This window comes from Strigops habroptila, chromosome 9 (genome assembly GCF_004027225.2).
Source record: "Strigops habroptila isolate Jane chromosome 9, bStrHab1.2.pri, whole genome shotgun sequence".
Lineage (NCBI taxonomy): Eukaryota > Metazoa > Chordata > Aves > Psittaciformes > Psittacidae > Strigops > Strigops habroptila.
The window spans coordinates 16,716,475-16,741,453 of record NC_044285.2 but is presented as its reverse complement, the minus strand read 5'-3'; the positions used below and the strand labels follow the sequence as shown (position 1 = coordinate 16,741,453).

General features: G+C 41.3%; 1 protein-coding gene across 5 annotated transcripts in view; it reads left to right on the top strand.

The window, feature by feature from the left end:
• Positions 1-20,987: 20,987 nt before the first annotated feature.
• Positions 20,988-24,979, top strand: part of OTUD7A (OTU deubiquitinase 7A) — a 117,717-nt gene continuing 113,725 nt past the window's right edge. For 4 of the 5 annotated variants that reach the window (XM_030498197.1, XM_030498198.1, XM_030498195.1 and 1 more), the window contains exon 1: positions 21,014-21,101. The gene's annotated coding sequence lies outside the window, so the exon portion shown is untranslated. Of the gene's footprint in view, positions 21,102-24,979 lie in introns of all 5 variants that reach the window. The other variant, XM_030498194.1, reaches the window with a different exon arrangement.

The following is a 24,979-nucleotide window of genomic DNA, read 5'->3' as shown; positions in this document are numbered from 1 at the left end:
AGAGGAGGTAAGGGGACAGTAGAAGCTGAGCAACAGGAGGTAAGAGGCTTCTCACAGTCATCATAGCTCATGTTAAAACTCATCAAAATGCATGTGTTCAGAGTAGTGTAGGCCAAGAGAAAGTGAATGCCAAAGCTGTTATGTGACTCTCATATATACATATACTAAAATACTTCAGTTTTGGAATATGGCATAATTTTTAAATGTATTTGTCCTTTCAGCCTCTGGCTGAGGTTGCAAGTACTAACCAACAGCTCCATGATTTTTATTTGCAGGTGAGAACTGAGGTGATATCAGGTGAGGAGACTTGCTTTTGGGTTTGCTGACTTGGTCTGTCCAGCAGAAGAGGGAGTTGAACTCGAGTTTCGCAAGTCCAAGAACAGCATTCTCTCTACCCTGATCTGCAGTGAAAGTCACCTCTCTTGTAGCTCTCGGTCAGAGAGTTATAGGGAGCCATCGTGATTCCATTACTGTTCAGTTTTCCCTCAGATGAACAACTGGTGTTCCCTCCTGTTTAAAAGAAATGCCAAAGAAAGGAGTTAATTATTTTGTGTAGGGGAAAGCTACTTTGGCTGCTATTTTGACAGATACAAATCACAGAAGATGCACTTGCTTCCCGGTTGTGTGCTGTCTCTGAGCGCACTTTGGAAGCGGCACGGGAGGTGCAGTCGGGGTATGAATTGTTTAAGCGGTGGCACCATCTAGTGGGAGCTTTTTAGAAAAGCTGCTCAATCATAAGAAAAAACCCAGATAATCGATTTAACTTTCCAGTTCAAATTCCAGCTGCATGGATAATTAAAAGCAAGTGGCTATGTTAAGGTGAATGTAGAAGCATCATCTTTCCCTAGGGAAGCCTGATGTCATATTCCTTCTTAATGTGTATTTGCACCTTTCTTGAAGGTTATATAAGGACCGTAGTGGTAGGACAAGGGGTAATGGCTTCAAACTTAAACAGGGAAAGTTTAGATTAGATATAAGGAAGAAGTTCTTTACAGTGAGGGTGGTGAGGCACTGGTATGGGTTGCCCAAGGAAGTTGTGAATACTCCATCCCTGGCAGTGTTCAAGGCCAGGCTGGACAGAGCCTTGGGCGACATGCTTTAGTGTGAGGTGTCCCTGCCCATGGGAGGGAGGTTGGAACTAGATGATCTTAAGGTCCTTTCCAACCCTAACTATTCTATGATTCTATGATTCTATAACTCTTAGTTTTACCTTCTCATGCAATATCCTCTTAGTTGCAGAAGAGTTAGCTTTTCAGAGAAGAAAAAGGAAATTATCTTGTAAACCAAAATTACTTTGTGCATAAGATAATTCTTAGCTCAAAAGCTCAAATGTTCTCTTTAAGAGTAGGACTTTTCGGAGAACTGGATTAGCACTCTGAAGAGTAGGAATATCGACTGCATACAAAGAGCAGTGAAAGTGGCACTGCATGTTTTGTCCATGTAAAAATGCTGATGTGCTTTACAGCTGCTCTTGAGAGATTCCAGTGGGCAATCAGCTTGGAGGAGCTGATGCTCCTGTCACTCAAGGAATCACCTTCGAAATCATGAGGGGTTATTTAAACAAAACCAAAACCCACCCTGAATTTCTTGTATTTTTTCTACATTTTTAGCCTGTAGGCTGCACTGGTTTCACACTGTCAGGATTTTCTGAGGATGGAGGGGAGTGGAAATCTTTTCTTTTAAAATTAATGCTAAGACTCTCAGGCATGATTCCAGCCGCAGAGACTCGAAGAAAAGCACTAAAAATAGTGAGAGTCATGATAAAATTGCAAGAGCAGGAAGTGTTGCCTCTGAGAGGAGTGGGGAGGAATCTCAATTTGTATGCATTCATTAACTTGGCTTCTGAAGTTAAGCCTCTTTTTCTAGGGTGCTGCTTCTTTCATTGCTCAAAGAATGATAAAAATTGTTTAAAACCAACTCCTGGGTGAATGCTCTGAGGAAGTTTATAACCATTAGAATCACTTGCTATTTACAATTCATTCTTGCAGATCTAATTCAGATTATTTGTCATTTCCTGGGTGCCTTTTTAGGTATACTGAAGCTGTTTGCATGCTTAATTTTTTGGATAAAATGTCATGGGTGCAAATGATCTGGAGTGTGTTGGTAAGATATCTGCATGCTATGCACAATGATATTGAAATTGATTGTGCTACTCGGTCTTCGTTGGCTTAAAAAGATGCTGTAGTAGTACTTCTGTGTAGGAAATACTGGCTTTGTGTGTGGCAAGAAGGTTCTACTCGCATGCAGCTCTCTAGGCTTGCACTCTTTTAATTATCACTGAAGTATGGAAGCTTTATGATCACTGCCAGCTGCAATGCAAATAAAATGCAGTTACATCTCACTTGGAAGGAAGGAGGGCACAGGGGTGCTTATAATTCTACAAACAACATGAAAGAAGATACGGAAAAAAATTTGGCCAGCAACTTGGTTTGGAGATTTGTTCCACTCAGAGACCTGAGATGTGTGAGGCTAAGGGCTGAGCCAAGTTCTTTCTGCTTGCAAATTGCAATGTTCTGTTATGACAGTTCGACCTCAGATTAGCAGGTAGAGTGTGCGAATCTGACACTGGACCTTCTAAAGGAAAAGTCCTGGAAAGTGGAAGTGGCTGTTTCAAAGCTTATGGGTACTGAAACAAAATCATCTAATCTGCTTTGCTATTAGTGCCAGATGTTTCATAAACACAGAGAGAAAGTTTTCTGGTTGTAATGCATAGAACTTTTGCTCCTGATCAAAACCAGACTGTCACAAAGCGACAAAATATCAGAATTTAAGTTTTTGAAGAGCGATTTGTGTGGTTTCTGTAGAAAGGTAAGTAAGTTTCCTTACTGTATAAAGCTGTTGTTAACAAAGAAAGCGTATTTCCCTCTGTCCAATGTAATACCTGACCTTTCATATTCTTATTTTACTGCATTATGCTTGGAAGATGGTTCCCACTGATATTTTTACAGTCTGCTTTTTATTTAGTTCATCTTGTTACAATTTTTCTTTTATGCCTTCATTTTACTCACTACTTCCATACCCCGATTGCCTTCATGATGGTTGTACATAAAATGCTATAGTTTTTCTTACAGTTCACTAAGATTCTGACACTGAACTATGATGAGGCTGTTATGTCAGTAATGGGGTTTTCCTGCTTTCCATATTTTAACCTGTCCTAGCAACTGGTCTGACTTTGCTAGACTTCGTAGTGCAGCAGCATGTTGATGGAAAAGTTTTGTCAAGGGAGCTTAAGCCTTTTTCTGTGGGTCCATCCTCATGTTACTACATTGAGAAATGCTGAAGTAAAAATTATCACAGTCCTTCCTGTGTATCAGGAATAGTTTTGTGGAAATGCTCTTTTAAGTGTTGCTGATCTGATTGCTTACGGTTGTTATTTTTCTATGTGTACATGAATGAACTACAAGCAAGGACAAAATGAAATCTAACCAATCACTTTTAGAATCTTAAAGTAATCCCTGAGTGTAGTGTCAAAATTATATTCAGCATTCTTGAATTATGATTAACTTGCATAAGCAGCTAATGAAATATTGTCCATGATTACCTTTTCATTCTCACTCAGTACTAATTTGGAATTTGAAATGCTATTTGCTCGAGTGCTTAAGCAGATGAAAATTCTGTTGTAGTTTGGAAAATATCTACCCGTTGCAGTTTGAAAGCAATTCTTGGAAATAAGACAGTGCCTCTCTCCTAGTGTGACATCCGTTTTCAGTAAAGTTCAACTTCTTATACAGGTAATGACATGTATCAGAAACATCTTTACAGTCCTTCTATTTGCACTGCTTTGGATCTACTGAAATACTCTTTCTTTTCATAGTCTTTTTTATTCCATGCTAGCTGTTTAAATAACACTGACTCAATAGCTGGCTAGTGGTGTGCGTGTTCCTGAAATAGCACGACAATCTATTTTCAATAGCCTCCCAGCTACAGAAATGATTTGATGAAGTAACCAAAATTGTACATTCACTTTCCCAGGGATTTCAGGGGAGAGAACAAAGGAGGTAGGACTGCAAATATTGCTGAAATTAATTGAGAATCTGTTAGCAAGATTCAGTTCTTATTTAGCTCTCAGGAATCCAAGCAAGCCTGACAATAAAACGATGTTATTATTGAGTGGAGGAATGAGACAAACTAAGATTTAATATAACCCTGGTTTTGCTTTTGGAAATGCTCAGTAGTAAATATTGTTTTCTTGTCCTTTATATCTGCCATTTTCAGAGTCAAACGTGTGCTTCTGCAGCTTCTACTGATCATGGCAGCCCAATAGGTACATCATCTGTTTATTCAAATGATGTTTCCTCAGAAGTGAAACGTGGTAGTTAAATATAATGTGACAGTTACCTCGTGTTTTCAGAGTTTACGTTGTTTTTCATTGCAACATAGTAAAAAACAAACCTGGAATTCATTTGACTGTCAGAAGCTAATTATATTGCTTTTGCTTTTGCAAAACAAAACAAAACAATTTTCTGTGAAGTGCTGCTCTTCTCTCTCAAGTTCACTGATGACCTGGTTACTGTAGGTGGCTGTAGGATAGAGATCATCAAGTTAAGGACTCAGAGTAGGAAGTATGCTATATTCATAAATGTCTAAGTGTCCAGAGCAACTAGCTTTGGTTTGCTCGTGGAAAACACATACCATAGGCTAGTATATCATGTTTTCCCCTCTCATGTTTATTTGGCTGAATGAGAAGAGAACCGGGTTCATGTTACAACTGTAGCCTTGCATGTTTGTAGGTGTAAGTCTACAAACGTCAAAGAATATCACCAGCATGAGAGTAAATTTTTAGATCCCACCATCTCCTGAACTGTAACTGTGCATAGTACTTGATTTAGTGCTATCAGTCTGGAAGGAAGTACCATCATTTCTAGGAACTTTGTTGTGTGTTTTTTTTGTTTTGTGGGTTGTTTTTTTTGGGGGGTGTTTGGGGGGGGGTGAGTTTTGTTTTCTTTGTTTAAGAAGAGTAGATGTTTTGGAGGCCTGCCTGCACACTGGAGTTCATATGCCTGTGTTTAAGTATCCAAACTTGATCTAAGTTAGAGGCAGCTGCAGATGTTTAATGGAAAGGTATAATAGAAATATCTTTTATCTGTCCAAGTGGAGTTAGAGTCTCTCCCAAGACATATGACAAGATACATTGGTCTGACTTTTAAATGACTAATGAAAAAATAAACTGGTATGGTTATCTTAAATAACATAAATGACAGAGCAGCCTTAATCATGGCCCCAAGTAAGTGTAGTCATTCTGTTTGAGCAGGAATGTATAAAAACACAACTTTAAGTCTTAGATTTGAATGTCTATTTTGGTTTTGTTCAATGCACAGCTTTAAATGGGAATATGGCTATTCCTGTAATTTCTGTGAAATTCAACATTGTAGGGAAGGAAGCAAAAGTAAAGAGGAAATGGGATACTTCTTAAACCTTACTACTATGCGGCAAGCAGAGTGGCATTACTGAGAGTTGTTCTTGTCTCTTTCCTTTTGTTTAAACTCTAGAGAAATTGTCAATTGTTAAAACCTGCTGTCACAACAGCTTAAGTGCTGCTGGTGACAGCCACTGTGGGCTTGTTCTACTTGCTCTGCTTAGTCTTAGGTATATGAGAGAAGGCAAAGGAGCAGGCTGTAATGAAACTGTAAAACTTCAGGTCCTTGACATGAAAGGAAAGGAGATTAAAATGAAATGAGATGTGAGTCATCACATTGACATGCAGTACTGGATTTAACAGTCAGTATTGGTAGGGTTTTCTGCAGGAAAACCTGTGGTATTTTGGGATATTGCTGTCAACAGCTGTCAGAAGAGTTGGACTCAGCAAAATGAGATTGAAAAGGAAGACTACAATACAGAAGGAAAGTTTAAAAAAGCAACGTATCTGCTTAATTAATTGCAGCCTACTTATATATTCATTTAATTGATATTATGAGTCAATCTTTCTCTGCTGCAGATTTCCATTTTGAAGGTGTGAGATACAGAGCAAAACAACTGTTCTGAAGCCACTTCCTAATACTGTTTTACATTTTGTATCACATTTTTATGCCTCTCATTTAAACAGTATAATAACAATTTTAAGTGCTTAAGAAAAATTTCTTATGGGAGAAATATGACTGGTATTTATACAAGAAGACTAAGTGCTACAATTGAGGTTCATGCAGTTGTACAGAGGCGGACTCTATGATCATGCTTTTAAATAAGTGCCTATCCATTTGATTGGAACTAGAATTGTGGGTGTGCATGCATGTGGGAAATACGACTGGAAAAAATTCTGTTAACTTTGTTTTTAATGGAGAAATGTAATTTTATCTCTCCTCCTCTCCCTCCTCCCAATGTTGCAGTAGTTGATTCTAAAGCTTCTGCTCCTTTTTTGCTGTGTTAGGCGAAAAGGTCTACCATGGATTGTGTCAGATAGAGTTAACATTCAGGTAGCGCTTTAGCTTTTCCTTCTAAGTTGTAACACAAGCTTTTCACATGAAATAAGGAAAATACCATCTTAGTAACTCCCTTTGGAAGAAGATTTCTCTTCCATCTCCTTATCTTCAAATGCAGGTGCTGTAGCGAGTTGTTTCTTGTTCTCTTGCAAAACATACTTAAGAAGCTAGGATAGTATCCAATAAAGGTCTGTACTGTAAATTCTGTAGAGCTTTTTCTCTTTAGGATAAAACATAATTATTAAAAAGTTGAATGTCTGGGTAACAGAGGTCCCCCTGTTTCCAAGGAAGGCAGATTGAGTCTTTATTTTACTTCATGTGCATGTGAAGCAGAGAGGTCTATTGGAATATCCACTAATGGGGAGGCCTGAAGAAACTTTTGTCTGGGAAGTGTATCTGGGGCCTTAGTTGTAGCATATTTGGCATCTGTCAGGATCCTCAGCCACGTCCTACCAACACTGGCTGTAATCTTTTGGTTCTACAAAATGCAGCAGTCATGATCCTTTATTGCAAAAATAGTCACAAGCCATGTAACTTTAAAAATATTTCTCTTCAAAACCAGCGGCTCTTTGGTTTCTTATGTGCTAGTAACAGGTTCCCTTGTAGCGTTTTCAGCTGAACTGTCCTTAGAGACGACACAAGACTCTCCCTCAGAGATAAATACAGAGTTGTTGACTTGTCACAGAGCAGCATGTGCCTGAAGCAATCCAACCTGGCAGAACACCTTTCTACTTCTGCTTCGTGGAAGCCTTTCATCATGGCAGAGGATTGTAATTCTGCTCACTCATTCTCAAAGCTCTAGTGGATGCCCTTGAATAGAGACTTAGTCTGTATTATTTCCTTTACTTTTTAACTCTCACCTAAGTTTAAAGAAAAGCAAATTTAAAATAAGACATGCCAGAAAACAGTGGGTTAACATAGTAAAATAGACTAACAAGAGCTAATATTCTTATGGCTAGCTTCAGGTGGCTGAAACTTAAGCCCATTTAATACTGAAAGAAAAAATACAATTGAAGTAGATGAATTCAGGAAGGCAGATGATAAATGGAGTCTTTGTTTCTTTTTGGAGTTTTCTTAGCTGAGAAGCAGGTAGAAGGCTCCCCTTTGTGGCCCAGTAAAATGTTCTTCCATTGCACAGCCCTACAAAGTAGCCGTTCTTCCTTTCAGAAATGCACATCTGTTCTGGACCTGGTCAGGGCAGTTTTTGCAGTGCAGCCCCACCCCATCAGGGCTTTACCACTGCTCACTTAAGGAAAGCCTTTCTGAATGACTTCCCTTTTCAGTGAGCACTGACAGGGCTGCTGGCAGTCAGCACAAACCCAGCACTGCAACCTATGGAAGAGGAAGCACCTTGCCACTGCTACACTGGACACTGGGACTGGGCTTTGGAAAAAAGAGACAACTGAGGCAGAGCAGTGCTCTGCTGTAGTACTTGTGTGCATTAATGAATAAGTTGTTATGGTTGTCAGGTGTTTTGCATTGAGAACCAGCTCCCCATTTCCTTATGACTTTGAAATACTTTGGGCAGAAACATTCCATTTTTGGGAGGTGCCTCACAGTGCGTTCCTGGAAAATTTCAGCAAAAAATAGTATGGAGATTATTTCAAATCTCTCCATTAGAGGCCTTAAGGAGGGGCTGCAAAGGCAGCATTTCTTAATCACACAATTGAAGACTTAACACATTTTCTCATTATTCAGTTGGTGACAGCTGATGATGTTTTGTCTGCTATCTTCTGAGTATGTGTGTCTTCTTAATGGGTATGTAACTGTGAGCGTGGTTTTGCTCTGCTCACCATTCACACTGCATTTAGTGCTGCTTCAGAGCTTGGGCAGTTCTCTGCAGTCATTCGTCTGCAGTGGTGCCTCAGAGGGGCAGCAAGCGACCTTTGCCAGCCCATGCTCCAGCACACCGCTGAGGCTGCTCATCCTGCTGGGTTTTTATTCCACTGAGACAAGCAAAACAACTTGGCATGTATCTGGGCTTTGACTAGGAATGGGACTGAGGTGAAAGATTGCCCCTTTTCTCAATGCCCAGAAGTCATGGGAACAGTTTTCTTTTTTCTGTACTAAAAAGCAAACTGTTATTCGTCAGTGTCGTTGCCTCCTGAAAGGCATAGTATTTCTGGTAAATCTGCTGGAAGCCTATGAACTCCTAGGTTGAGACTGATAATCTGCAGGTCTGATAAGGTTGTTTTGGAGTTCTGCTGCTGGAGGGTCAGGGAAAGAACTTGACAATACCAAATTCTGGTCTTTTGCAAGGACCCAAGCAGCAAAGTTCAGGGCTGTTCAGGTCAAGAGATGAGGCAAGAGAAATAGAAACAGCAGAAAACTGTATCTTCTAGGATGGGTTGGGAGCTCTGCTACTGCTGATGAGGTAAGTGGAAATAAACCAAGTTTACGATCTGAGATCTGACATTTGTTTTTATGAATACCTTAGTAAAGGGGTTGAAGAGACAAGGAAGTGCTGCTTGTCCAGAGCAGAGCTCAGTATGCATCTGAAATCTACCTTTTTTAAAATTTGCAACTAGGAAATAAAAAATGAAGGGAGGTATAGGAGGGAGGGGGGAAGTCTGATGCTTTTAAAATGGGTTCCAGGCAGTTCAGTTCATTCGGCTTCACCTGAACATGTATTTCTTCTAGAATGTTTACGAGGGTTTTCATGCTATTGTGTGTCTTTCTGCTGGGCAGTGTTTATAACAAGATTTACCCTGAAGGCAGTGTCTTTGAAATGTGATCTGAATTGCCTGGCGTTGGCAGAGTTTTCCTAATGAACATACATATATGGGTCTATTTATCTGCTTTAAAACTCAACCCTTGCTTTGGTGGAGTAGCTTTATGATTTGTTCTATGCAGCTCTAGTTTAAACACCAAGAGAGACCAACCTTGCTGAACATATGGAATAGGCTAAATATGTTCTCAGTTGGTGTTTCTTCCCTATATTTAATTTTTAAGATCACTGAATCACATAAATGTATATCCAAATTATTCTTTTTTCAACTGAACTTTTGCTTCTGTGCAGTTCTAGCAAAATGATTACCTTTGGTTTAACAGCAGGTGTATTGTGTACCGTATATACATATGTAGACTAATGAAGTTTCTTTCATATTTGAACCTTCACCATCGTAAAAAAGAAAGAAATTGCAATGTGTTCAGGCCTAATGCTCACCTCAAAATGATCTGTAGTTTATAGCAGTCCACAGAGGGCAAAGGTAGGTGTGCTGAAGGAAGTGTTTGTCTTACCACAATTTGAATATACACTAGGAGGTTGTTTCAAAAAATATAAAAATTACCATAAATTGCTGCAGTAGATTCCTTATTAGGATCTATTTCAGATTGGAATAAGAATACTGATGGAAAAAGCTATTGTCTATATTTTACTCCTTCATGATTAACTGCAGAGAGTAAACTCCTGTAGGGATATCACAGTGCTGCTGGCTTACAGGGATGAGATACACAGAGAATGAAGTGACCTATGGGAAGCTTAGAGAGGATCTGCTAGAGGTCATTGGTGCATCTGTTTTCTCAAGTACATCTGTGGTACAAAAGTTGCTGATGATTCTATTTTGCTTGATAATTGTAAATGAGGTAGGTTATTTGACTAATGAAAAGTTCAGTCTTTCTCATTCAGACAGGTAAATTCATGTTACATAGAGAAATGCAATGTGGGTAGTAGGAAACAGATTGCTATAAAATATTATTGCTTCCTAATGCTTTGCTTTGAATGAAGGCTTATAAAGTGTGTGAGATGGAATTAGCAGTGATGATCCCTGTGGGTGCAGAGGGAGGTTTTTGAGAGGCAGTGCAGCTGCCATGCCCAGGAGGCTGCATTTTTTTGAGATCATGAGCTATAATAGGTGAATACTGTTTCATTGACTCTTAAAAAGCTCCATTTAATGAGTCACAATTAATTCTGTGCAAGTCTGATTTCTCCCTTGCTCTTTTAGTAACTGTTGGAGAGGGGGAAGAGGAACGCTTTCTAAAACACTGTGTTAGTCTTTTTGCTTTGAGAGTAGAATTTCAGATGAGTTGCATAATACTCATGAAAACCGATAGTGAAATGTACTGGTTTGACCTTTACAGTCATCTGGTAGGTGTTTGAACAGCCATTCCAATTTTCTGTTCTTCTCAGCATCATTAAATTGTAGAGAACTAAGTCAGGCCAATGAAGTTTTACCCACTCTTTTAACTAAATTTTAAATGCAGTTTTGAAAAATCTTTTGATGTTTTAACACTGGATTAATTATCAGGATAGGGAAAGCTTGTAGTTCTATTTCCTTTCCATCTTTAAGCCTCTCCTCCTTGAGAGAGCATTCCCTTGGATGCCTATCAAAAACTACTCCTCCTTTTGTAAATAATACCCAGTTTTGATTTTGTCTTAATCATGGCATTCCTGAGGTTCTCCTTGAAGGCCTTTTAGTAATTTTCTATTCTATTAATTTACTTCTCTACAACATTTTGCCAGGAGGCAAAGGGTAAAGGTAGAGTCAAGCATCTGGGGCTCTCTGTAAGCTAGACTGGTTTCTAGCATTTCAGCCAAGAAAACCAAGCTGTACCATCTGACACAGCCAAGGCATTCACAGTCATCATTTCAAAGGGATCAAAGAAACAAAACAAGTGACCAGAGAGACATTTTATTTCTAATTCAGAAATAAACTAAGTTGATCCATGTGTTCTGCCAACTTGTTTATCAAGTAATACCTGTTCTCTGCTGTGAGTCACTAATAAAGAGTTTAATAATAAAAATTTGATCTATTTTTATTGTGCCTTTAGTTACCATAGTATGGCCTGATCTTGTTTTGACAAACATCATCCATTGGTTTAAATAAGGTGCTAATGGTCATGATTATGACTTCACTGTTGTCTACAGAGATTTATCAAGCTGGCAGTGATGTTGAACAGATAATATGATGTAGCCCTTGTAGCTAGTTTAGGTTGAACGTGGTTTGTTTTTTTAAGTCTGGTTAATTGGCAACCTTTGGTAATCCACTCACCGATCTGTGAGCTGCGGTGTAGTAAAATCTGAAAATATGAAGAATAATTTGCTTGAAGATCCTCAGATTTTGAATCCCGGGCTGAAGTTCTCTCTGCTAATACCATTTGGTTTAGAAATCGGATTTTTTGCAGATAGCCTCATGTGTGTTAATTAACCCTTTAATTATCGTAGTAGGATTATAAACTTGGTTAGGTCCAAGTTATTATCCAATTCATTATTACAGCAGACCAGATGAACTATTAAAACTAAATAATGAAAATAAAGGCTGGTTGCCACTGAACAGGGGTTTTACAGCATCTCTTATCTGAGTTAGAAAAATGCTCTTTTTTGTGTTTTTGAGTTGCTACCTTTAATTGCCTTTTGGAGGAGAGCAAGAGGTAAAAGAAGAAACATACTGCCTTGATCGACTGCTCTGGAAGTGTGTAGTGCTTTGCAATGTTTCTGGCCCTTGAGCCATCAGCTGCAATGGTAGCTCTCTGTACACCTAATTTTGCACTTTTTGGGCTACCATCATTTCTTCTCTAACTGATGGGAGGAAGAGCAAGTCCACGATTGCAGTAGCAGATGAATTTCTGATGGGTATACTCGGTAAAGAACTTGTTTACCCCTCTGTGTACATGGACAATATTCCCCTGGTGCCAGTGGCTTAGAACTTCTTTCAGGAAGCAACAGGAAAATAGAAACCCCCCTTGAAAAATATTGCGTATTTAAACTCAGGGATTTTCTCTCTCAAAGTTCATATGGATAGAAGTTATTCATATGAGTCAAGAATCCTCTATCATTACATATACTTTTTGCTGCTTATCAGCTATTTATGTGCTTTTACTTTTTATTGTATGCATTTATATGAAAAAGCTCAACCAAAGAGAACCATTTTGTTATTTAGAGCACTTTCCTTGTGTTATGCACCCTTTGAAACACACTCCAGTCTTTATTTTACAGCAATATTGTGAAGCCAGGAAAAGGAAGTGCTGTTATCACCCCTTTCCAGATATCTGAATGCGGTATCAAACTGTGGATTTTAGTCTTATTAAATTAATACGCATGCAAAATGTATCAAGGTGAAATTACTGACTGCCTTAAAAGTAGCAGAATACAATGATGGTTCACTCTTTTTGCCTATCTTTTTTGCTCACTCATGGTATTCACTAATGGTGGGTTCCTTAAGATTAGTAGAGGCTTAATTCAAGCATTTGATTGATCCAAATAGGATTGTCCATTTGGATGGGGAAAAGAGCTCTTATGACTGACAGTGAAAATGAAATCTTACCTAGGCAATGTTGCATCTCTTGACAGTCTTCAACAAAATTTCTCCTCTATCAGTAAGCAACAGTAATCCAGAGGGACAGCCAAGCAGTGGTCAGAGAAAAATCGGAGGTGGTATCACTTGTCTAGTCTCAGCTAGAGGGAAGGGAAAACAAGACATGAAAAAAGTTAAAGCTCACAAAGGAGCTTGACCAGGGTGGGTGGCTGTTTTTCCTAACCTCTCATTTTTATAGTTGCAGTCACTGCTGTTCGTGTGGCATGAGTCTGTGATATTTCATTGCTGCTGAATGCACACAAGTTAGAAATTCTCAGTCCCAAGAGCTGTCACAAGCCTGCATAGGACAGGTTTTCTGTGCTGTTCCTTGGAAGGCTCTTTCAGAAATACCATCCTCCCCCATGCTCTGCTGGCCTGCTTGTGCTACACACATGTACTGTACTTTTTGGGTTCTTCTGCCCTGCCATATGACTGCAATGCTTCTAAATAGTCACATTCTGCCTCTTAAATGTGTCCATGGATGTTGATACATGGCAGATGCTCCAAGAAGGTAGAGTATCTGTCTTCTGGTATTCAGTCCTTCAGACTTCTCAGTCTTATGACCTTGCTTTAACTCTTTGCTACAAAATCTGGTGGTGAGATATCCCTTCAGATAATACATTTTTCAGGGATCTGCTCCTTCATTTTCAGTTTCATTCAGCAGGAAGGGTGACCCTGAGTAACCTTGACATCTGTATATATTGTGCTGTTGTGCCATTACTCAGATGAGAGGTATTCTGTGGTTTTTCACTTGATACTTCTTCAGTGTTTTTTCCTCCTGCAAACTTGGAAAAAAACCAGTCTGTATTTTACTGTTAGTGTAAATGTAACCATTTATACCTAAGTATCTGCAGTAGCAGTCTGGGCTTAATTAGTTAATATTCAGTGGAGAGTGGTAGAGCTAGATTTGTGAGCCCTCCGAAGAGTCTGTTGACTGTATGAGGAGTGCAGGCTTCTGATGTGGACACCTTATTAGATGGCTCCTGTGTTAGATGGCATCAATGTTCCTTGAAGCGATTAAGCTGTGTGTGTGGTTGATCACGCATGCATCCATGGCAGAAACCTGGATGAAGTCCATGTAGCCTCATTCCCAGACCTGTAGTTTTTCCAGTCTCTGAAGGAGAGGATTCCTAGGGTATGGTATTGGTCTTGTAGCCCCTTTTTTCCAAAGGCAGGCTTTCATTCGTTGTCTGTGCCATGCATTCATTTAATAGCAGCATGTGCTCTTATATTCTTCAGTGAATCAGTGTTAAAAACTAACATTCTATCCATCTAGCATGAGCGATCAGTTAATCTTTTGCAACAATGTTCACATAATAAGGCAAGCTTTCCTCTCAGTGTGGTTGGTAACCCTGTTAATGTTAGTAGGAGTTACATGTGCGCACAGGGAATAATGGTCTCCAGCATCCTTATGACTACTGCTAATTCGGTGTGACCAATGTATGATTTCTGCTTCAAGCCTGAAGCAGTCTTTGGGCTATTAAGTTAGTCTTACAGCCGTGTTCAAGAATTGCTTTGTTGCTAGTTCAAATAATGATGTAGGAATTTTAGCAAGATTGCATTTAGCTTATTAAGAATTTAAAAAAAAAAATTAGGATGGTTGTAATAAACTTTCAGATTCATGTTCCATTTGCTGTAATTGAATATGTGAACTGAGTATGTTGATCTTAACTAAACAACTGAAGATTGATCAAAATTTCTAGCTTTTATGACTAAAGACTGATGGAGAACTTTAAAGAATTCTTAGCAGTGAAAACTTCTGTCTTTGCTCAAAATTGTGTCGCAGAGAAGGCAGCACCTTTTATAAGATGTTCAACTTTGGTGTGCTGGCCAGATGGGAATATGAAACTTTTTCTTGGCAGGAATAACCACAACTAGTCTTTTAACAGTTCATGGTGGTTTTCTTTCATGGATAAGTAAAATAACTTATGAGCCATTAGATTAAAATATATCTTAATAATTTTATTTCTATGTATATTGAGTACCCGGTGTCCTTAGGCAGTTTATAGAATTCCAGAGCTGTCTGGCTGTCCAGCCTTTGTTTTAACCTCTTGATCTCAATGTCTAGTGAATTTGATGTGTCTGGTGTCACTTAATGCATTGAAAGGGAGGGGGAAGTATTGTAACTTCAATCACAGGGGTTTATTTTAATGGCATGTTCTTTTGATTTCGACTGTGAGGATAGCAATAGAAGCCCACAACTGTTTTCTGACTGTGACTAGGTATCTTGTAGTGTCTTCTCACCCAGAAGTCTTCCCATGTCTTTACATGTTTCTGAGTCTCTTCAGCTGCTGCTCTTAGGCGTCATTCTCAGGCTGAACGCGATAATCCAGAAGAAAATTTACCTTTTAGTAGTAAAATATTTGCCATCACCAACACCTTTGAAAGAGTGCTTTGTTTGCTATTGCAAAGGCTTCTGCAAACTGAGCAGAATGTATCTCTGACTTTTAATTCTTATGACTTCGTAAAAGCTTTTAGTTATTAAAAGTAGTAGTTTATTTCTTTTCAAACCAGCTGAAAAGTCCCAGGTCTGCTAATTGGTTCTGTGTTTTCTGGGACAGTATTGTTGTTTGCTTAGATGTGATAAATGCATTAGCCGTTTGCAGTTCAGCAGAAGTCAGGAATGCAGACAGGTACTCTTGCAGTACAGTTGGTTCATCTGGTATATGAACGAGTTCCATGTCTCCAGTACTAATGATAATGCAAGAGTAATTCCCTCTTAAAGGCAGCTGAGACAATGGTTGCCTCACTACTCACTACTAGATGGTTGCCCATTTTCCAGAGCTGACTGTTCCAGATGCTCACTGTTGTTGCACATAGGAAGTTGTCTTCTCCCATAAGTTCTATGTTTTGTACTGAAAGCTTTTTCTCTGGGCATTGAGGATTAGAAAGGTTTAGAAAGGTTTGCCTTGGCATTTTTAAAAAACTGTTTATTCTGCTGAGTTTCCGTACCGAAGTGTCATGCCTTAGTGCATTAGTGATCCTAGGTTTTACTAGTGTGCCAGGTTTTACTGCAGAATTAACTCTAAAACGTCTGTAGAACAAATCTTCTTGCTTGCTGTGTAAAAAATGTGTTGCTAATGGTGTGGGTGGCATTTCTCAGCCTGCTTGCGAGTGCCAGGAACCATATTGTATTATTTTTAAAGCCTCTGAAGGCTGATAACAATCTGTCTGTAACTGTAAAATAATAATCTGATGTAATGACGGGAGAAATAAACTTCCCAGCTGACTTGATAGAAAAATGTGTTCTTGTTGAGTAGATATTTCCAGAGTTAACAAGCAATAAAAGCAATTGGCTGGCAAGAAAGGCTGCTAATTTGAGTGTCATTTAATAATAAGAACAACTTTAAAAATCAAATTAATTAGGAAGTGGCTAACCTCTTCTGGGTCGCAGCCTCCCAGGTCAGGAGGAGGAGGAGGTAACCAGCCTGATTCTTCCCCCAACCTTGTTCTGTCCTGGCCTGCCCTTCAAACAGTGAAGGGCACTGCCTTCAAACAGTGTATGCCGTTCAAACAGTGTAGGATTCAGCAGCGAGAATGCTGATGATTTTATCTCTAGAAACATAAGTTGGGGAAGCAACAACTCACAGGAACCCTAATTTTAAGTACTGTTGGCTACTATTATTCAAAAACAGTTTAAATTTCTAGTTCAAGTTAAATCTGCAGTATTCATAACTCAGTGTGTCTATCTTGCCTTTTCAACTGGCCTCTGTGTGTGGCTCCCCCAAACCAAAGCAAAATCTCAACCAAACAAAAAACCCTTGCTATAGTCTGACACTCTTCTGTGGGGTCTCGTAGAAGAGGAGTTTCTGCTTATTTACTGTTTAGGAGAGAGAAATTATTCAGAGTTTCACCTGCCAAAGTTGTTTATCCAGAACTCTTGAAAAAGGTCCAGAAGGATAAACCCTCATATTCTTATCTTTTGGGGAGTATAACTACAAGCTTACCTTCACTTTCCATCTGGAACTCACCTAATATCCCTTCTGGATATCTCTGTAACTCGTGGCAGGCTCAGAATACCATGGGAGTTGTAGAACTGAAATTAGAGAGAATATGCATTGTCGATGGCTACATTATGTGTTGTTTTTTCTTTATAGTTTTGCGCTGTAGAAAGGCAGAAGCAGGAGAAGTGGTAGGAGAGAATGCAAGAAGGGCTTGACTGGGGCTGTGAGGCTGGTGAGAAACCTCCAATGAAACTGAAGATCTGGGCAGGGAGACTTGATGGATCTCTGCAGCGACTGTCTCTGATGGCTATAAGGTAGTGACTGGAGTAATTGTTAATATTGTTAATTTGCTGACTTAAAAAAACCCCAAACAACCCTCTAGACAGATTGCACCAATTGTGACAGGCCTTTTGCCTGTTGGTACCAGCAGCAGAATGTCCTAGAGGTCATGAAATGCTCATGGTAGTTAATGATATTCACACGTTTACATTTAAATGTGTGTTTTCAAGACATTGTCCAAAAACTTCTCAAGAATCATCAGCAGGCCTGCACTTAGATTCTATGTCGTCTTCACCCAGCCTGGTAAGGAGTCTCCTCTTGTTCAAATTATTTAACCTCTGTGTAATCGCTGCATTTATAAACTGGGAATTACAGGGGTCTTGTGGGATACAGTGTGCATATGTGTGGTTGCTGTTACTGTTGCAGTACTGTGGGAAAGCAAAATGCTGCACTATAGGTAAGCCCTGCTGAGAAAAAGCAACCTGGAGGCTTGTTCAGTGGCATCCTACGAGGGGAAGGAAGCATCTCTCCCTCTCTATGAAACATTGCATTTGGAGAGGCAAAGATATGTAGCCAAGATAAAATAACTATGCCTTGAACAAGGGAATAAAGCAAGGCAAGAGAATCTGGAATGAAACTGGTAAAATGAACTTTCTTTATACCTGAATATTGGTGATTTTAGCCCTATTTATAACTAAAATGACCCTCAGAGTCTTTCCTCTCTTTAAGCATATGCGGAATTCCTAGTAAAAGTTCGGTACCCACGGAATTTTATTTTCTGCTTATATTCAGCTAACCAAATCACAGTGCTCTTGCTCTTACGTCTGTCTCTGTTTAGCCAAGTGTTCAATTTTAATAAATACCTGGAACGTCTGGTGCTTTTTGTAAGGTCAGGTTTATATATATTAGAAATCAGGTGGACTCAAATCGGATTTATATATATTACAGTAGCACACATTTTGTAGAGCTGTATCTGGGTTTTCTCCCCCATTCCATTACTATTGCAACATGCTTTCTTTTGGCTGATCTTAAATAAAAAGCTGTATTATTAGGAATACTGTTTCTTGGCTTGAAGAGCACGAATTACCCAGTGTCTTTATTGTCTTTGGATTTAATAACTTTACAAACTCCCTTTGATAGGTATAAATATTTCATGGGAGGTGGGCCCTTGGCCTCCAGTTTTGTCTTTCCTCCCTACAGAGAACAGTAAGGGGAAGGGAGGAGCCAGCCTTCCTTCTTGCTTTCCTCCTTTTCTGTTTTAGCCACAAAAAGCTGCTTATTGCTTCATCTCTGCCTCTTTACCCTGGGAGGGTTTTTGTTATAATTTCTTATTTAACTTGCAGTAGCTTTCAACATAGCTTTTAATGTATGTGCAAGATGAGAGTGCAGAATCTAGTGTCAGTAAATGTCCCTTAGATCTGTGAGACTGCTTTGTGCCTTTCAACCCTATGTGTGGGTGTCTCCACACATCCAGTTCACATGACATGCCCAGAATGCTTGCTTAGGATGTTGCCAGTGTGGATCTTTTCATTAGAGTTGTCCATTGCAACAAAAGCCTTCACCATCTGCCTTCCAATTACAGTAAATTTCTTAAGGAATCAAGCTGATGCAACAAGCTTATTTAGGGTTCTGTTCTTCTTCAGATTATGGGCAATGACTCTTATACCCTTTCTATACTCTCATTTAATTGGGGTTCAGGATAATTAAACAAACACCCTCTTTCACGCCATCCCAAAAGGCAAGGTTTTTGAGGACAATTCTGAGTATACAAAATGATGTTTGGCCACATCCCATGGGATTGTGGTAGCATGGTAAGTAATCTAAAGGTCAGGTAGAGCAATACAGCATTCCCTTGCGTACCTGGCTGGCAGCTGAAGGCCAAAGTCCATCTTTTTCAAAGCAGATACCTAAAAATGTTCATACTGGTGCATCACACTTGCAGAGATGTTCTGCTTCTGTCTTTACCTAGCTATGAAAACAAGAGGATACCTGCTTCCCTCCTCAGAGGGTGGGAGCACCTAAGGCAATGTTTTGCTTTGGTGGAGGTCAAGAAATGGGTTTGATCTTACCAGAATATTTTTGAGCTCAAAGCCATCAGCTTAGGCCACGTTATGCTGACAGCCACGTAACTGCCAGGCTTGATGAACAGTATGGAACATGAGTTGTGAAGAACTTGTTTTCTTTCTTTCCTTCTGCCTGTGTCCATGTATGATCACAGAAAAGGCACAACAGATTTTGCAGGGACTGTCAGTCATATGCATACTTCACTTCTCCAAAAGCCTGGAAATTTAAGATCTCTGAGTGACTTTGTGATCTCTGGGTTCCTGATCATTGTGAGCTGCTGCCTACCTGCTTTCTAATTTAAAGACGGGGAAGATGTTCACGTGAGAGATTGCAGTATTCTTTTATCTGTTTGAATTAAAGATTTTTGGTTCTTGAATCTGTGAAGACTGCTGTTACTGGACATTCTCCCACTGCTGTGGAGGCAGAACATAGTGACCCCAAAGGATGTGAACGCTTCACCTTGATCCAGCATCTCTGCATTTTCACACTTCCTCTGGGGCTTTGGCTGTTAGAAACATGTTTGTTTTCCCGTAATTGTGGCATAAAAGACAGTTTTGCTAGTGGCAAGAAAAGATGAATGAGGAAACTTCAAGCCTCAGTAGGAGAGCCTCTCCCTGGCCATGCAGGGCACCCTTTCCTTTGTTAAGCCCTACAGACTCTTGCTAAGATGACATCTGGCTTTGCCTGAAGGAGAGTACTGGCCAGTTCTCTTGCAGCAGCTGTCTGAATGAATCCCTGCTCTATCACCAGTTGGCCAACATAGAGCCTTCTGGCCACACCATCGTTTGATCCTGGGCCTGTATCGCTTCTGTGACTGCTTTTGGAGTGTCTTCAGCCCTGACAGCTCTGCACTAGTCCCTGGAGGCTCTCTTTATGTCTTCACAAAGCGATTTTTTCCATGTTTCATTTCTGTTGTCCTCATTATTTGCAAAAGAAAATATCTTCATCGGTCAGATGGGATTCTTTGGGGGGTTTAACAGTATTCTGAATTGATGTTGGGGTTCTAGCAGAGAATGAAGAAGTAACTGTTTTTCTTCCCATTAAATCTCACTTGATAAGAGAATGCATATCTGCAAAACAGTCTCCACATGTCACCAGATGTCTTCCAGATGTGCTGTGTTGGTGCAAAGCATGTTGTCACGTTTTGTTTACATCTGGTGTTCCCCTAAAGATGTAGTGTTGTGCGTCTGTCACTGATGGTGTGGCATCTGTAGTAGGCTGGTTTCGGATGAGAGTTCTCAGTGTTCCTGGATAAGGAGGCTTTTCTTCAACACGTATTCCTGTACCTGTGGTTTGGGTTTGGTTGGTAGTTTGTTTTTTTGGTTTGGGGGTTTCTTTTAGGGTTTTTTAGTTGTTTGGTTTGAGTTTTGGGGTTTTTTTTCCCTCCCTTCTGTGCCACTATGTTCTTGCCTAGTTCTTGGCCTTGCATGTTTCTACTTTTGTCATAGTAAGTGCAAAAAGGGAATGCTCTCTTCTCAAGCTGTATATTCCTAAATCCATTTCTTTTTCAACTCTGGAAGGGTGGAAGTAGAAGGCTGCTTTGAGGGGGGAAGGGTAGGTTTAGCTGAGGTGGAAATACACCCCTGTGTACTGAGTGAGCTGGGGCCGGATTACTGGATAAACTGCGGTAGGCTGGAGTCAACTTTGCTGTCGACCCTTAAGCAAGTAACATGAAGTACGGAACAGAAGGCAGATGAGCAGCAGGAGCTTGGGGTGACATGTCGGCTTGGCAGAGGGCGGACCCAGGCACGGTGATTCCCAGCGCCGGGATGGGTTCCCCCCGCGGCGGGGTGGCCGGGGGGCGGCGGGCGCGGTGCCGCGGGGCGGGGCGCGGGGCGGGGCGCTGCGGGCAGCCGGGGCGGGGCGGGCCCTGCGGCCGGTGACTTCATGGGGAGGCGGCAGCGGCGGCGGGAGGTGGGTCTCGCGCTCCGTCTGCCGGTGCCGGCTGCAGGGCGGGCGGGAGGCGGCCGCTGCGGGGGGGGGGCGGCGGTGACGGAAAGCGGCAGCTGGGGGACGGCAACGCCGGGGTGACCCCCCCTTCCCCCTCCGCGGCCGGGGAAGATGGAGCTCGGTTAGTGAGGGCGCGGGAGGAGCGGCGGCAGCAGGTAAGAGCCGCTTCCTCCGCCGGTGCCCCGGGCAGCGCGGCGCGGGGCTGGGCCGGTGTCTTCCAGCGGCAGGTGTCCCCGGGGCCCGGCCCGCAGCGCTGCCCTTGCCCGCGCCGGCCCGGCCGCAGGAGTTGCTGGTGCGCGGAGCTGCGGGCAGCGCAGGGCAGAGCCCGCGGCCGGTAAGGGCGAAGCCGGGCGTTCGGAAACGCCTCCCGCCCCGAGCCTCGGGGCTGCGGTGGGGCTGCGGGCAGCTCTGCCGGCTCGGCCCCCGCCCTGCCTCCCCCGACTCATCGCTGGGCTCCGGGAAGGGCTTCTGCATTGCAGGCGCTCGCCCGAGCTCCGCTCCCGCGTTCGCGGCTCGGTCCTGTGACAGGAGCCTGCTCCCGGGCCGGGGGTCCGGTGCTGCGGGCAAGAGGCCCGTTTGGGCAGGTGGTATCTCCTCGTGTGGTTCCTGCACCCTGCCAGGACATCTGGGGGTTGACCTCATTCCAACACACATTAGATGTACGTGTGATGTTTGTTCTCACTCCGGTAAAGCTACAGAAGAGAATCTGTCAGGATCTGTGTGAATAATGATCATTTGGAGTTCACAGGGTGCAGTATAGTGCAGTGAGGAATAACATGCATCTATACCATAATGCAGTGAGGCACACGACCTTACATAATCCAAATTTAAAAAGCTCACTACCCCTACGCTTACCCTGGGGGCTGCAGGAATATGTCGTTGTAAGCTGTTTCTGGAGGCTCATTAAGGATCAATCTGACATAGAGATACAGAGCCCCTCAAGAGCTGGAGCTGAAAATAAAGGAAAAAATGGTTGACTACTTCTGCTATAGTTCTGTCACCAGAAGTTCCTCATCACTGGTCGGTGTCGTGCGCACGCAGTGGTACTCATGAGCATCCATAGCTCCGCACTGCAAGAGGAACGGTGGCTTCTGTTGTCTCTTAGATGCACCTTTAAATTGACCAACCATAGCGCTATTGTATTTTAGCAGGCTCTTGAGGCTTCTCTTCCTAGGCCTGAGTAGTGCTGGAATTTCTAGCACACAGCTATACATTAATGGAAACAGGAAGAAACCTTTCACACTTCTTATTTGACCTTCAGCGTCTCAGACATGCTTGAAACTGATGATCAGGGCAAGTATTTTGCAATGGAGCGGTTTAAAATACGTTGCTGGGTGCAACATACACAACTCGGATCACATCTAGGATGACACTCAGGCAGAGTGCTGAGCTCTGTAACTGAAGGAAACTAACATCTGATGAATTTGGCCTACATTTTATTGTAACTCAGGCCTTACAGATGACATTGACTGTAAAAGAGGTTGCTATGGCACAGATTTAAAGCAAAGTATATTAAGCTTCTGGAATTGAAAGTGGTGTTCATAGGAAAAGTGTTGTTTTATTTATAATCTGTTACTAAACTGTGAGTGTGGTAGCTCTTGAGGCTGGGTCTGGCTCTGTTTCCTGCTGTCGGTGTAAGTCTCCCTTCTGTGGATGAAGGCCAGGTCTTGCCCAGGGACATGTGTGCCGCTCACACGGGAAAGCTGGAGTTCCCCCATTGGAACCTGGGATACAGCTGAATGTCAGAGCCTGCTGCTTTCTGGGAAACTTCCTATGAAAAGCCTGTGTGCTTTTGGTAAAGCTGTAACACGGATTGTGGTGTGGAGATCCAGTGTGTGCTATGTGTGCCCACACAGCAGAAATGAGCGTGTGACGTGGCACAGAGATGACGTTTTTGTAAAGCTGGCTCTTTTGTGATATTACATTTTTATGTTTGTAGTTTACAAGAAGCTCAGTCATCCTCAGGACAGCTTAATTCATGTCTAATATAATAATTGTTAAGAATACGAGGCTTGGTAGGGATCAGGTTTAACAGACTAATTATTTGCTATATGTATAATGCAAAAATAACTGATCATTTGCTTAATTATAATATATCTGTTTTTTGAAAAGGGTATTTTTTTTTTGCAAATGGGTTTTAGAAGATTTGGGTCTTGGTTTATCAATACAGATTCAAATAAGGGTGATAATGGCTGGATGTTGTGGACTCCGAGGAAGTGTGGAATGAGCAGGTGGGAAGGTGCTTGGTCCTTTCATAGTAAGCCTGCCTCTGCACGTGTCATTGCCCCAGCACATCTCCCTGGCTGTCATGTTGGCAGACCCAGCAGGAAGGCCAGGGGCTGAAGAGACTTGAGTCTGTCCTGCAGGTCAGAAGTGCTGTAGGGCTGTACACGTGTAGGTGTATGTGTGAACACTGACTCAGATCTTACGTTGTGCCAAGTGCTGCCATAGCTGTCCTTCATGTTACTGATTAGAAAAATAGGGAATCTATATTTTAATTAGCCAAAGTCCTATATGTAGAACACTTTAGTTTAAAACTGTATGTTTTAAATCTAATTCCTGTGATGTTTTCATGTCACTTAGTCTTGTATGAGTTCATTGGTATCCCATCTGTGTTATTTGGGCGGGAAAATGGTATTTTACTAAATTTTTTAATTTACTGCATAGATGTGTAAGAACTTTAAAAACACAACATCTCGTCACATGTTGTTATTTATCTCATTATTGCCTTTAGACACAGTCACTTCTACAGTCTTAATAGGAGGAGAACAAAGCTGGCAAGGTGTTCCCATGCCTGTGTATCGTCGGAGAGAAAGTTGGAGTTGGGAGAGGGAAAGGACTAAGAGACCTGGCAGAATATTTGTCACTGGATAGTTTAGACCTCAGATTTTACAGTGCTTAGTGAAGCTTCCTTCTCTTTAATATATTGTACATTCCAAAAACCATCATGAAGTCTGAATCTCCTTTTTTGTTAAAATTCAGAAATGTCTTGGGACTCATGTTAAACAAAAATTAAACATAAACTTTTAATTAAGGAAGTGGCAAGCTTTTAAAATATCAAATGCAACTGTTACTAAATTGAAGACTGAAACAAAAGGCTTTTTTTGTTTTTGAAGATAGAAGCTGGAGAGGGCTGTTTTATGAGAGCATGCAGTGATAGGACAAGGGGGAATGGCTTTAAACTAGAAGAGGGGAGATTTAGAAGAGATATTAGGAACAAGTTCTTCCCTATGAGGGTGGTGGGACACTGGCACAGGGTGCCCAGAGAAGCTGTGGCTGCCCCATCCCTGGCAGTGATAAAGGCCAGGTTGGACACAGGGGCTTGGAGCAACCTGCTCTAGTGGAAGTTGTCCCTGCCCATTGCAGGGGGTTGGAACTAAATGAGCTTTAAAGTCCCTTCCAACTTAAACTATTCTGTGATTCGATGATTTTTGTAGTCTCCCAGTTCATTTATATTTGATCTGTGCTGCACACCTTGCAAATGCGTTCATAGATATTTAGGCCAAAGCATAGACCTAAATGGTACGTGGCCCTTCTGAACAAACAGTGTTGCCCTAATGAGAAAACTGGCAGATTAATTTGGCTGCTGAGGTGGTCTGAAAATTCAGCAGTGTAGTCTTACGCAAGAGTAGATAAAAGTGCGATATAAATGTTGCATAGATGGTATATTGCATCTTCCTGTACTTCATCACTGATGGTTTCCTAAGACAAAGCATGACACAAACCTGAGGAAATCGAATGTCCCCAGATAAGATGATGGAAGTGTCCTCAGATCTTTGAAAGTAAGTAACTGGTTGTATTTTAAAGGCAGATTGAGTAGTTTATGCATGTAAATGTAACAATACAACTATTCCACCATCAAATATTTGTTAGTACCTTTGTTTAGCTGTCCTTCCCCAACTACTGAACCAAGGGAAGAAAAGTTGTAAATCTAACAAGCATGGAGATACTGGGGATATGACAGACATAGTTCTAGTTTTATATTGTTCTCCTCATGTAACTGCTTCTGTTATGAGTATTTCTGATTTTAAGT